Source organism: Gopherus flavomarginatus, chromosome 5, assembly GCF_025201925.1.
Source record: "Gopherus flavomarginatus isolate rGopFla2 chromosome 5, rGopFla2.mat.asm, whole genome shotgun sequence".
NCBI lineage: Eukaryota > Metazoa > Chordata > Testudines > Testudinidae > Gopherus > Gopherus flavomarginatus.
The window spans coordinates 132,573,610-132,586,494 of record NC_066621.1 but is presented as its reverse complement, the minus strand read 5'-3'; positions in this window follow the sequence as shown (position 1 = coordinate 132,586,494).

The following is a 12,885-nucleotide window of genomic DNA, read 5'->3' as shown; positions in this document are numbered from 1 at the left end:
AGCATGACAAGGTAAGTCATTTTTCATTGAGATTGAGATGCAAACCAGTGCCCTAAAAGGACTGAGGCTTGGTGTTCATCGTTGCCATGACAAAAATGGCTACTTGGCAGGATTTTAGGAATAAAAAGTCTTTGTCTTTATCTCCCTGGCCATCCCGCTAGTGAGCAAGACTCCTTCATGGTTTATTATTTTTTTTAAATGTTTCTTTCTTTATGTCTAGTATAGTGGAATTTGGGTTATTAAATGGCCACATCACAAAAATCACCGGTAAGTACCTTTTCTTAATGGAGAGGCCAAGGACTGAATGGGTCCTAGGCCATGAACCCAAAGAGCTGGTCCTTCTAGGTGAGCATTGGGGCACATTGTTAGAGCAATAGAGGGAAGCCTACAGGGCCACCTTCTACGCTTTACCTGTTCTGTGGTCAAGCTGGACCATCCGTAAGCACTAAATTTACACACCAAGTACCGTTTTAAAAAGAAGTGCCATGTCTATTATTCCCTCACAGCATGAGTTGGAAACTTTTGCTAGGCAATCAGATTGTGTCTCCTTTCTACCTATTTTGAGAAAAGCTTTATCTCAGCACCACGTAACATGATATTTGATTACAACCAACATCTTTGTATGAGGTCAGCAATGTCTGTGATAGCTAGAGTTCATAGGGCCTCATTGCTCTCATACCAACTTTACACTGGTGTAATTCTATTGATTTAAGTGGAGTGACTCCTGATTTGTAGTGTGTCAGGGAGAGGAAGAATCTGTCCATGAGATTCTAAGGGCTTGTTTCCACAGTGAGGTAATGTGCTCTGCAGGGGTGTGATTTCTAAAGTGCACTAATGTGTTGAGCGTTAATTGATCTATGCAGACCCTACTAGTGCTCATGAAAGGTTCCCTAGTGTGATTTAAAATTGGGAATTTTAACTAATATTGTTTCAAACAACACCATTAAAGCACACTAGGGAACCTTTAGTGCGCACCAGCAGGGTCTAGAGGGACCAGGGTCTAGTGGTGGAAAAAACATAATTGGCTTCAAGACTGAGCTTGATAAGTTTATGGCAGGGATGGTATGATGAGACTGCCTAGAGTGGCCCATCTACGACTGCTAGCAGCAAATATCTCCAATGGCCAGTGATGGGACACTAGCTGGGGAGGGCTCTGAGTTATTACAGAGAATTTTTTCCCAAGTTTCTGGCTGGCGGGTCTTGCCCACATGCTCAGGATCAAACTGATCGCCATATTTGTGGTTGGGAAGAATTTTCCCCCCAGATCAGATTGGCAGAGACACTGGGAGGTTTTCACCTTCCTTTGCAGCATGGGTCATTTGCAGGTTTAAACTAGTTTAAATGGTGGATTCTCTGCAACCTGAAGACTTTAAATCATGATTTGAGGACTTCAGTAACTCAGCTAGAGGTTATGGGTCTATTACAAGAATGGGTGGGTGAGGTTCTGTGGCCTGCAATTTGCAGGAGATCCAGCTAGATGATCAAGATGGTCTCTTCCAACCTTAAATTCTATGAGTCTAAGAGACAAATTAATGCACAATATATTAGTTTGCTTTAGAAATCAGACCCCCATAGAGTAAACTGCCCCACTGTATGGACAAATCTGAAGAGTGTGCTCAGATAATAATTGAAAGCTCCACCCATAACACTTTTAAAGGAGGGGACCTTTTGGTTACCACAGAAGAGATTGTTGACTCTAACTAACCAAGTCTAATTATGGAGAAATAGAAACTTTATGTTTACCTTTGGTTTCTTTTATTTTTCCTTTTTAATTTAGGACTAGGTAGCGCAAACCTCGTTCTCCTTGGTGAGCGTGTATTTAGACTAATAATCACATTGACATCTCTGGGACTGCTCGTGTCACTAAGTACTCACCAACATGAGGAAGAGTTGTGCAACTGAGCCTTTGTTTATTCAGTGACATTGTTATGAATTGTTGTTGGTCTGGGTGCCAGAAGTGGCCTCTGTATTTGACCACTGTACCTTGAATTTCTCTGAAGAGCTCAACAGTAAACAAGAGCATGAGACACCTGCCAGAAAAACAAAAGAATCATTTCTAAGCTTACAGTAGCAAAGGCATGTTTGGCATATTAACTTCAGAGTTTAACTGCCTTTCCCTTTTTTGACAGTCATACAGGCAGAAAGAAGACCTTTTTGAAAACTGGTGAGGCAGTAACATTTTTCTGTTGTCCTAGGAAGAGAAGAAGGAACTTTTAAAAAGCCTCCCCAAAACAACCAGATCCTATGTCATGGGATGAGGGGACCCCCACATTACCTCTGGCAGGGATAAGTTATGTCAAGCCCCAGATGCCAACCATCCCTGCATTCCATTAGCTAGCAGGGATGAATTTGCATTCGATCCTCATTTGCAGCAGGCAGCTGATTTCCTAATCATTGGCCATCCACTGAAGGGGAAGATGTTATAGGAGACAGAGGGGCAGGGCTGTGTAGAGAACCAGTGGGAAGGGAAATTGGCTAATTCTTTTCCGGAACGTGGCTGATGTGAGCCTTATTTTATCTTTGCTTTGGGTTTGAAGTCAAGTCCCAGTTAAAAACCTTTAATTTGGACTATGGCTGAGGGAAGCCATCCGTACTATGTGTGTTTGGCCCTTATAGGGCCCAAGCAATCTTTATTTACTTTTCTATTCTACAATAAAAGCCCTACATCGCACATGTATATGAACTCCCTCATGTCATGCAGAACCCTTTCCATTCCAACTGGCCAGACACAGCTGCTATTTTTTTCTTTTCTTTTAAATAGCAAAACAAAACAAAAAATAGTATCGGAATGTTTTCTTTATAAGAATAAAAGATGTTGCAAATGATCTGTAGGATGGCGGTCTCATTTGCCATTTTCTGTGATATAAAAGAGCAAATGCAACTATGAGAACAGCTCTGTAGTATCTGACATCTTTCCCTCGCTTCTCTTGGTACCACAACAAATGAAATTAAGTCGCTCAACTCAGACATACAATTTTAGGCACATTTTATCATTACCAAAATTGAGGAAGAAGAGGGAGGAAGGAAATTTCTATATAAAAGAAGTGTGAAGGATTTAGAGATTCACAAGGGAATGAATCTGGAAACTGCAAGCAAGGAGAGATTTGTTACCTTCCCAAAGTGTGGGGATCTAGTTACTGCTTTTTCTTCATTATAAAACAACTATTGCAGAACTTTGATGACCTTGTAGACTTACTAGATATTCCTGCCAAAAGGATATCCATTATCAAGCAATACATTTTCTGCTTGTGTAGCTCCAATGTGCTCTTTGAACAATAATGGATTCCCTTTTTCCTTCCCTATCACATTTCAGGATGCATTTAGGCCAAGGAATCTGCTTATTTAGTATTTTGTGCAAAATCTACTCTAGTAGGCAGAAGTTGAAGTCCTTTTAGAACCACTTTCCTGTTCCAGAGTCAGAGGCCTTGGGTCTACTCCTGCTCCCAGCGGAATCAATGGGAAGTTTGCTATTGATTTCAGAACTATGGTCTCACCCTTACTACAATACACAAAATAAAACTTTCTGGGGGAGTTGCATTGTATGTAATAGAGGAGTATGACTGTTCAGAGCTCCGGTATGAAACTGCAGAAAAACCTGAGAGTCTCTGGATTAAGTTTAGAAGTGTGAGCAACAAGGGTGATGTTGTGGTGGGAGTCTGCTATAGACCACCAGACCAGGGGGATGAGGTGGGTGAGGCTTTCTTCCGGCAACTAGCAGAAGTTACTAGATCGCAGGCCCTGGTTCTCATGGGAGACTTTAATCACCCTGATATCTGTTGGGAGAGAAATACAGCAGTGCACAGACAATCAAGGAAGTTTTTGGAAAGTGTAGGGGACAATTTCCTGGTGCAAGTGCTGGAGAAACCAACTAGGTGCAGAGCTCTTCTAGACCTGCTGCTCACAAACAGGGACAAATTAGTAGAGGAAGCAAAAATGGATAGGAACTTGGGAGGCAGTGACCATGAGATGGTCGAGTTCAGGATCCTGACACAAGGAAGAAAGGCGAGCAGCATAATACAGACCCTGGACTTCAGAAAAGCAGACTTTGGCTCCCTCAGGGAATAAGGTGGAAAGGAGTCCACGAGAGCTGGCTGTATTTTAAAGAATCCTTATTGAGGTTGCAGGAAAAAACCATCCCGATGTGTAGGAAGAATAGTAAATATGGCAGATGACCAGCTTGGCTTACCAGTGAAATCCTTGCTGATCTTAAATGCAAAAAAAGGAAGCTTACAAGAAGTGGAAGATTGGACAAATGACCAGGGAGGAGTATAAAAATATTGCTTAGGCATGCAGGAGTGAAATCAGGAAAGGCAAATCATACTTGGAGTTGTAGCTAGCAAGACATGTTAAGAGTAACAAGACGGGTTTCTTCAGGTATGTTAGCAACAAGAGGAAAGTCAAGGAAAGTGTGGGCCCCTTACTGAATGAGGGTGGTAACCTAGTGTCAGAGGATGTGAAAAAAGCTAATGTACTCAATGATTTTTTTGCCTCTGTCTTCACAAACAAGGTCAGCCCCAAGACTGCTGCACTGGGCGGCACAGTATGGGGAGAAGGTGACCAGCCCTCTGTGGAGAAAGAAGTGGTTCAGGACTATTTAGAAAAACTGGTCTTGCACAAGTCCATGGGGCCGGATGCGCTGCATCCGAGGGTGCTAAAGGAGTTGGTGGATGTGATTGCAGAGCCATTGGCCATTATCTTTGAAAACTCATGGCAATCGGGGGAGGTCCCGGATGACTGGAAAAAGGCTAATGTAGTGCCCATCTTTAAAAAAGGGAAGAAGGAGGCTCCGGGGAACTACAGGCCAGTCAGCATCACCTCAGTCCCTGGAAAAATCATGGAGCAGGTCCTCAAGGAATCAATTCTGAAGCACTTAGAGGCAAGGAAAGTGATCAGGAACAGTCAACATGGATTCACCAAGGGCAAGTCATGCCTGACTAACCTAATTGCCTTCTATAAGGAGATAACTGGGTCCGTAGATGAGGGGAAAGCAGTGGATGTGTTATTCCTTGACTTTAGCAAAGCTTTTGATACTGTCTCCCACAGTATTCTTGCCAGCAAGTTAAAGAAGTATGGCCTGGATGAATGGACTATAAGGTGGATAGAAAGCTGGCTAGATCGTCGGGCTCAACAGGTAGTGATCAAAGGCTCCATGTCTAGTTGGCAGCCAGTTTCAAGCGGAGTGCCCCAAGGGTCGGTCCTGGGGCCAGTTTTGTTCAATATCTTCATTAATGATCTGGAAGATGGTGTGGACTGCTCCCTCAGCAAGTTTGCAGATGACACTAAACTGGGTGGAGAAGTAGATATGCTGGAGGGTAGGGATAGGATACAGAGGGACCTAGACAAATTAGAGGATTGGACCAAAAGAAACCTGATGAGGTTCAACAAGGACAAGTGCAGAGTCCTGCATTTAAGATGAAAGAATCCCATTCACTGTTACAGACTACAGGCTGAATAGCTAGGAAGCAGTTCTGCAGAAAAGGACCTAGGGGTTACAGTGGACAAGAAGCTGTATATGAGTCAACAGTGTGCCCTTGTTGCCAAGAAGGCTAACAGCATTTTGGGCTGTATAAGTAGGGGCATTGCCAGCAGATCGAGGGATGTGATCATTCCCCTCTATTCGTCATTGGTGAGGCCTCAACTGGAGTACTGTGTCCAGTTTTGGGCCCCACACTACAAGAAAGATGTGGACAAATTGAAAAGGGTCCAGCGGAGGGCAACAAAAATGATTAGGGGGCTGGAACACATGACTTATGAGGATAGGCTGACGGAATTGGGATTGTTTAGTCTGCAGAAGAGAAGAGTGAGGGGGGATTTGATAGCTGCTTTCAGCTACCTGAAAGGGGGTTCCGAAGAGGATGGATCTAGACTGTTCTCAGTAGTAGCAGATGACAGAACAAGGAATAATGGTCTCAAGTTGCAGTGGGGGAGGTTTAGGTTGGATATTAGGAAAAACTTTTTCACTAGGAGGGTGGTGAAGCATTGGAATGGGTTGCCTAGGGAGGTGGTGGAATCTCCTTCCTTAGAGGTTTTTAAGGTCAGGCTTGACAAAGCCGTGGCTGGGATGATTTAGTTGGGAATTTGTCCTGCTTTGAGCAGGGAGTTGGACTAGATGACCTCCTGAGGTCCCTTCCAACCCTGATATTCTATGATTCTATGATTCCAAGCCTCAATGGAGCAATGCTGATTTACCCTAATTGAGGATCTAGCCCCTTTGTCCAAGAAATCAGTAACAAAGACGAGGAAACCAGAGTCAATCTTTGGGGAAGAGGGCTAGAAGAATTAGAAACAACAAAGTGGATTTGTAAAACTCTTTTAAAGAAATCAAATAAATAAAAAAAATCATGACTAATTGTATAGCAATTCTGTTTTCTCCTCATGAAGCCCAACTCTCTAATAAGGGATGATTCTAGCATGCTGAGATGGCTTGTTTTTAAACAAACTTTTTATGAAGTACTGATTCACAGGTTTCAAATATAGGCAAATTTAGGGCCTTAGATAAATGGGCACTTACTGTAGGTGCTTAAATATCTGATGTAAGCACATAAATTGTCCATTGAGACATCTAAATATGGATTTAGGTGTTTCACTTTGGGTTAGTCGCATTTAAAATGTCACCTCTTTAGTGTTTTTACATGTCTGGAGAATTTCTTTGTCTACATTGTTATGGAATTATTGCCACTCCTGATATAGATTTATGGCTGCAACACCATAATGGCCTAAAGGGAAAGCTCTGCCATCATATTCAGACATGTTTATCTCTTAAAAACCATTTGCATAATTTCTTTCTGGCAAAAGGCTTTCTCTGGGAGCTCTGCCCATGAATCTCTTCATTTCTATTGGCACCTTTCAGCACTTAGCAGACCTCACCTGGAGTCCTCCTCCTCTGCCTGCCCTTCAATTTGGGTCTTGCAGCTCTAGCTGTGACTGTGCTTTGGAGATCCCAACTTTCTGTGGACTTGAGCAGTTCTAAACACATAGCTAGTCCCATATCTGGGGTGCATCTGTGAGTTCCCCATTTCTGTCTTGTTGATAAACTCCCTGGTTCCCCACATTGACACTTGAATATATGCAGATTACCATCCTACCAACACAACTGGACTCTGTGACACAGTTAGATGTACTGTTAAATAGCAGGGACAAATGAGATAGTCCAAGACATGGTGCCATGATGGATCATTAAACAGAAGACCCACACTAACCATTTATCGCACAATAGACAGTTATACAGCCATGGCAGGCTATCTATTAGGTCTGGATCACTGGAACCAATAGTTAGGTCTAATACTAAAAATACAACACAAAATAAAGGAATAAATTTCTACTGAAATCACAGCAACAAGACAAAATAACATATCAAGTGTTTCATAAGTTCAGTGACACTTTGTTTATACAATAATATTAAGCATTGCACCAGGAACAAACCACAGACACAAATGCATATAATATTGCCTACCAGAAGGCATTTCACTGGCAGGTATACTGCATACTCTGAAAGTAACAGGAAACCATCATAAAGTTAATGATATTTGAGAGGAAATTTGACAATGGCTCACCAGCCACTCTTCCACTTGGTACCTGTTGAGGTGTGACTATTTCAGTGATCATGCATAGTAATTTTCACCTGTATCCTTGCATAGGTTCAAGTTGAGAGGCAAATCTTTTGGAGATGTTAATGTGCAGAACCTAGGTACCTTTTCCCATTATGTAGCATGAGTTTCAGGGGAGACGGATGATACATTTCATAAGTTGCCAAGAAATGCGGTGGAGAATAATATAAAGAAAGTGGTGTATTCTGTTGATAGCCTATTATAAAATGGATGCCAGAGCCTCATGGATGTCAATGGAGCTCTGCCAGTTTGTCCTAGATGAAATGTGTCCAGAGTGTAGCACTTTTCTAACAATAGTCTGTTCAGGAAAAAAAATACTATTGACACCCAAATACAAAAGTAAATCCTACCCTAGAGAAACTTACAACTCTTGCCTCACCCTCAAAATAATAATAATATTAACTGTGGTGAAGGCATGAGCAATGTTACCACTGCAGTGACTCATCCTGGCCCCAGGAGCCTTTGTGGAGCCAGCACTGAGGGAATTGACACTTTCTCCTCTTCTCCATTCTCAATAGTCCCCTGGCTGCTGGGGAGGAGTGGAGATAGCAGGTGAGAGGGATGAAATGGCGTGAGGTACAGGGCCACAGGGGAATAGGGCTCAGTGGGAACAGGCTGTGGGACAGGAGTTCATAGGGGAACATTCCTGGGGGTAGAGGCTTGAAGTAGAATAGCCTGTGGAGACAGAATGAGAGGACAGGCTGTGGGGACAGAGGCCTGGGGGGCTTTGGGAGTAGTATCTCTTCTTGAGTCCCTACTCCTCCTTTATGTTGCCTCTTGAACCTCTGGTCCCCTGGCTGGGGAGATTTGCAGGTCACTCTCCAGTGTCAGTTTGGGTCATTCATTCTGCAGCTAGATGTGCTCTGTGCACTCAGCTCACTGAAATGTGGCTTGGTGAGACTGTTATAATTCCAGATGCTTTAGTATCCTCAGGTTTCATTAATAGTTGCCAGGTGTCTGCTTTTCAACTGGAAAGGCTGGTTGAAAAGAGGGCCTGGCTGCATCCTGTCAGCACCAGAGTAACTGCAATCAGGTTCCCTGCAGAGAGGTCAGGAAGAGCAGCAACTGCTGCTGGAGCCTGGAGGAGCTGCTCTCCGCTCAGCTGCTGAGGGATAGAAGTGGCAGGACGGCTCCTGGACACAGCTCCAACCTGTCCGGAAGTGCTGCCACCTCCCCTGCCCACCCCCTGGCTGTGCTCCCACCCCAGCCCCTCGCTCCAGGGACCAACCCCCACCACCACCCTGCTGTTCCCCTGCCCCAGCTCCTTGCTCCAGTGACCAACCCCCCCTCCCACTGTGCCTCCACCCCGGATCCTCACTTCGGGGACCGACCCCCTTCTGTGCCCCAATTCGGCAGGCAGGCAGGCTCCACATCAGCAGCTCCCAGCCCAGCTCTGCAGATGACAGAATATTGCAGTCTAGGGCACTGGAAGGTGAGGCCTGACCTATTTTTTTTTTTCTGTAGATCAATTCAAACATTTCTCCCTATTTGTAGTCAAGTATTAGTTATTATTGGCAAAATGGAAACTTTAAATCTATTGGAATGTCTTCCATTCTAGAAAGGCAACGTCTCAAAGAACGTAATTCCAGATGGTGGCCAACCTAATGAATCTGTATGGCCTTTGCTCAGAAATGGAGTCAAATAATTTCTGTCCACATGACACCAGTTCGCTTTGGACCAATTTGGCTGCTTCTGTGGTAGAAAAGCTCTAAGCCACTTGTAGGATAAATACATCATTTACGGTAGTATTGGGTAGTAGTTCAGCAACCCAGGGTTTCTCTCATGCTGAGTACAAAGTGTTTATTCTTCTTTGAATGTTTGCTCGTGTCGATTCTAATTAGGTGCGCGTGCGCTGCGTGCAGAGTAGCTGATAGGTTTTTCCCCTAGCAGTACTCGTCAGGTCAGCTAAGGTGACCCCAGGAGTCATGCCTCCATGGTGCTGTATATAAAATCCTTCAGTCCCAGTCTCGGTTTTGGTGAGTGCCCCCTGTCCAGCTTCTTCTTCTTGTGGGGGCACTGGGGACTGAGAATGATGCCGCATGCTGCCAAGCATGGAGCCTCTGCAGAGAACTCTGCCATTGCCAAGAGTCTCTATCCGAGTCCTTTCTCGGCCCCAAAGTTTCCTGTGTCAACATCAGAGCATTGCACACTGATGCTGAGGTGCTAGGCATCGGTTCGTCCAAACCCGGCTCCGAGTGGGGACGGAGGGTGGCCTCCATCAGAAGGATCTTCAAGCATTGGTCGAAGACCTGTGATGGAATCTCCTACAGATCTTGCAACAGTCCTTCTGGTTTGATTCCCCCAGACATTTCAAGCAGGAAGTGTGAGGGACGCTCCTGGGCATAGGCTTGTTACAAGCTGCTCAGGGTTTAAACCCCAGGGACCAAGGCATGCCTTGGGGTACCCCCAGAACAATTTCCTACCAGAATTCTAACTATATAATGACTAAACTAACTACAACTACTAACTATTGATCTAACTACAGAAAAAACAATCTGAAGACTTCTAAGGAGAATGCTTGCTGAAGCAAGAGAGAATGAGCATTCCAGCTAACCGTCACAGGTGGTAAGAAGGAATTGAAGTGGTGGCAGGTTGGCAGGGCCCTATATATGGTGCCATGGGTGTGCGACTCCAGGTGGCTCCTGAGCTGACCCAATGGGTACTGCTAGGGGAAAAAGCTAATTGGAATGGACATGAGCAACAGATCTTGAAAAACAACAGTTACAAAAGATAGATAACCATTTTTTCATTCATAGGTTCAGCACAATCGTCTGGGGCAGATTTTTAAAAGTATTTAGGTGCCTAAAGATGTCTCGGCTCAGATTTTTTTAAAAGTATTTAGAAGCCTAACTCCCACTGATTTTAAAATCTGGCCCCTAGCTATCAGCAATGATTACATCAACCCTGGCAACATGCCTCATTCTGGAGGAAGGATGGTCTTGTGGTTCAGGCAATAGACTAGCACTCAGAAGATAAAGGTTATAGTCTGTGTTCTCCCACCAATTTCCTGTGTGACTTAGAACAAGTCACATAATCTCTATCCCCATCCGTGAATCAGGGATATTAACACTTGCCTACCTCTGTGGGGTATTGTGAAGATAAATTAATTAATGTTTGTGAGACACACAGCTACTAAAATGATGAGCACCATAGAAAAGCCTATAACTAACTGATAAATACATTTTTTAAAAAGCCAAATAATAATAAAATCACCTTTAGAGACTGCTTCTAAGGTTGTGACAAAGGTCAGTCTCTATTCTTATTCAATATTTGGCCTGTCTGCTGAGGATAAACAAGGGTGCCAATTGATCCGTACTGTGGTGGTGTGTTTTTTTTAAATAATGTGGATACCAATCCAGTAGAAACTGATTGATACCCCCAATTGATTATATATCAGCCATCACATAGCTTTTAGAAATGAAAAATTTTCAGTTACTACTCTGCTTGGCTAGATTAAAATGGTCAAATCAGAGATGAAAGGCTGTCTGCCCAGAGTATTGCATTTGCCATCTACCCGCTAGGGATAGATAATAGATCAGAAAATGCCATAATACCACTATATAAATCCACAGTATGGCCACACCTTGAATCCCTCATGCTGTTCTGGTCACCTCATCGCAAAAAGATTATATTAGAATTGGGAAAAGTGCAGAGAAGGGCAACAAAAATTATTAGGTGTATGGAACAGTTTCTGTGCAAGGAAAGATTAAGAAGACTGGGACTGTTCAGCTTAGAAAAGAGATGACTAAGGGGGGGGATATTATAGAGGTCTATAAAATCATGACTAGTGTGGAGACAGTAAATAGGGAAGTGTTATTTGTCCCTTCACATAATAGAAGAACTAGGGGTCACCTGATGAAATTAATAGGCAGCTGATTTAAAGCAAACATAAGGAAGTGCTTCTTCACACAATGCAAAGTAAAACTGTGGAACTCATTGTCAGGGAATGTTATGAAGGCCAAAAGTATAACTTGGTTCAAAAAATAATGAGGTAAGTTCATGGAGGATAGGACCATCAATGGCTATTAGCCAAGATGATCAGGGATGCAGCCTCATACTCCAAGTGTCCCTAAACCTCCAACTGCCAGAATATCACATTTTATTTCTGATAGAGATGGGACCAAACTGAAATCCAGATCTGAATGCCTCTCAACTCTGTTGAATTTCGATTTGGATCTAGATCCAAATTTTGTGGCTCAAGCCTGCCTCTAAATGTTGAGAGCATGGGGTACGTCCAAGAAGAGTATTCTAATGTGAATGCTAGGCTAATCTGAGGTTTATCAATGCAAGATCTTCCTCTGAATATTAAAGCTGTCAGTTTATCAGATATTAAATCTGTCCTCTTTCTTTGCTACATGCACCCCTATGGAGCATGATGTAATTCTAGTGAAAGCCATCAGACTTACTTATCAAAGAGGTGAGTTTCCATGAGCATATTTATTATCTGCTTTTCTTTGCCTCCCTCAAATCTAGAACAAAAGCACCTAGGCTACCTCAACAACTAACAAAAGACCTGAACATGAGGGAAAAATCAAAGAAGCCAGGACATGTAGCTCAGCCAACTCAAACATGTAAGAAACTGTGCAAGAGAAACCAGATTGCTGTCAAAATAGCAGCATTAACATTGTGTCTGGAAGCACAGCTTCAATAAAATAGGTAAGGAAACCAGCTAAGGACCCCCAATGGCAAACACATATTTATTAAGAATTCAATAAAAGCCTCCGAACAAACAGCCTGAAGGACCTGTATATATAGCCTCTGCTGTAATAAAAATGCAATACAAGGCATCAGGGAAATGGTAAGGGGAAAGGACTGCTGCATGAGAAAATCAAACAAGGGTCCCAGAGCATAAAGCCTGGAGACACAGGCTGAGATGCAATAAAGTAACTGCCATTGGGGAGAGAGTAAGAAAAACAAAACATCTAACAAAAGCACAAAGAAGCCCCAGATACATAAACTAGTCTAGAAATTCAGCTCAGGTTGCCATAAAAGCACATGGGAAAATAGGAAAAGAATAATGACTGCAAAGCCATCAACTCCTGCAGGTACATAAAGAAAGCGTGTAGGAGAAAGTCCACAGGAAGCAATGTCAGCTGCAGTAAACTCCGAGGATACCTAAGAGACAAATCTGTAAAAGGTGACAAACTGAGGCCTCCCAGGGATCATGTGTGTATTAGAGAGAGAATTGTACTAATACAAAACCCCACATTGCTGACCTCTGATCTGTGTCTATGATGGGGATTTGTTTTTAGTTAGGCAACAAAGCAACTTTTCTAAT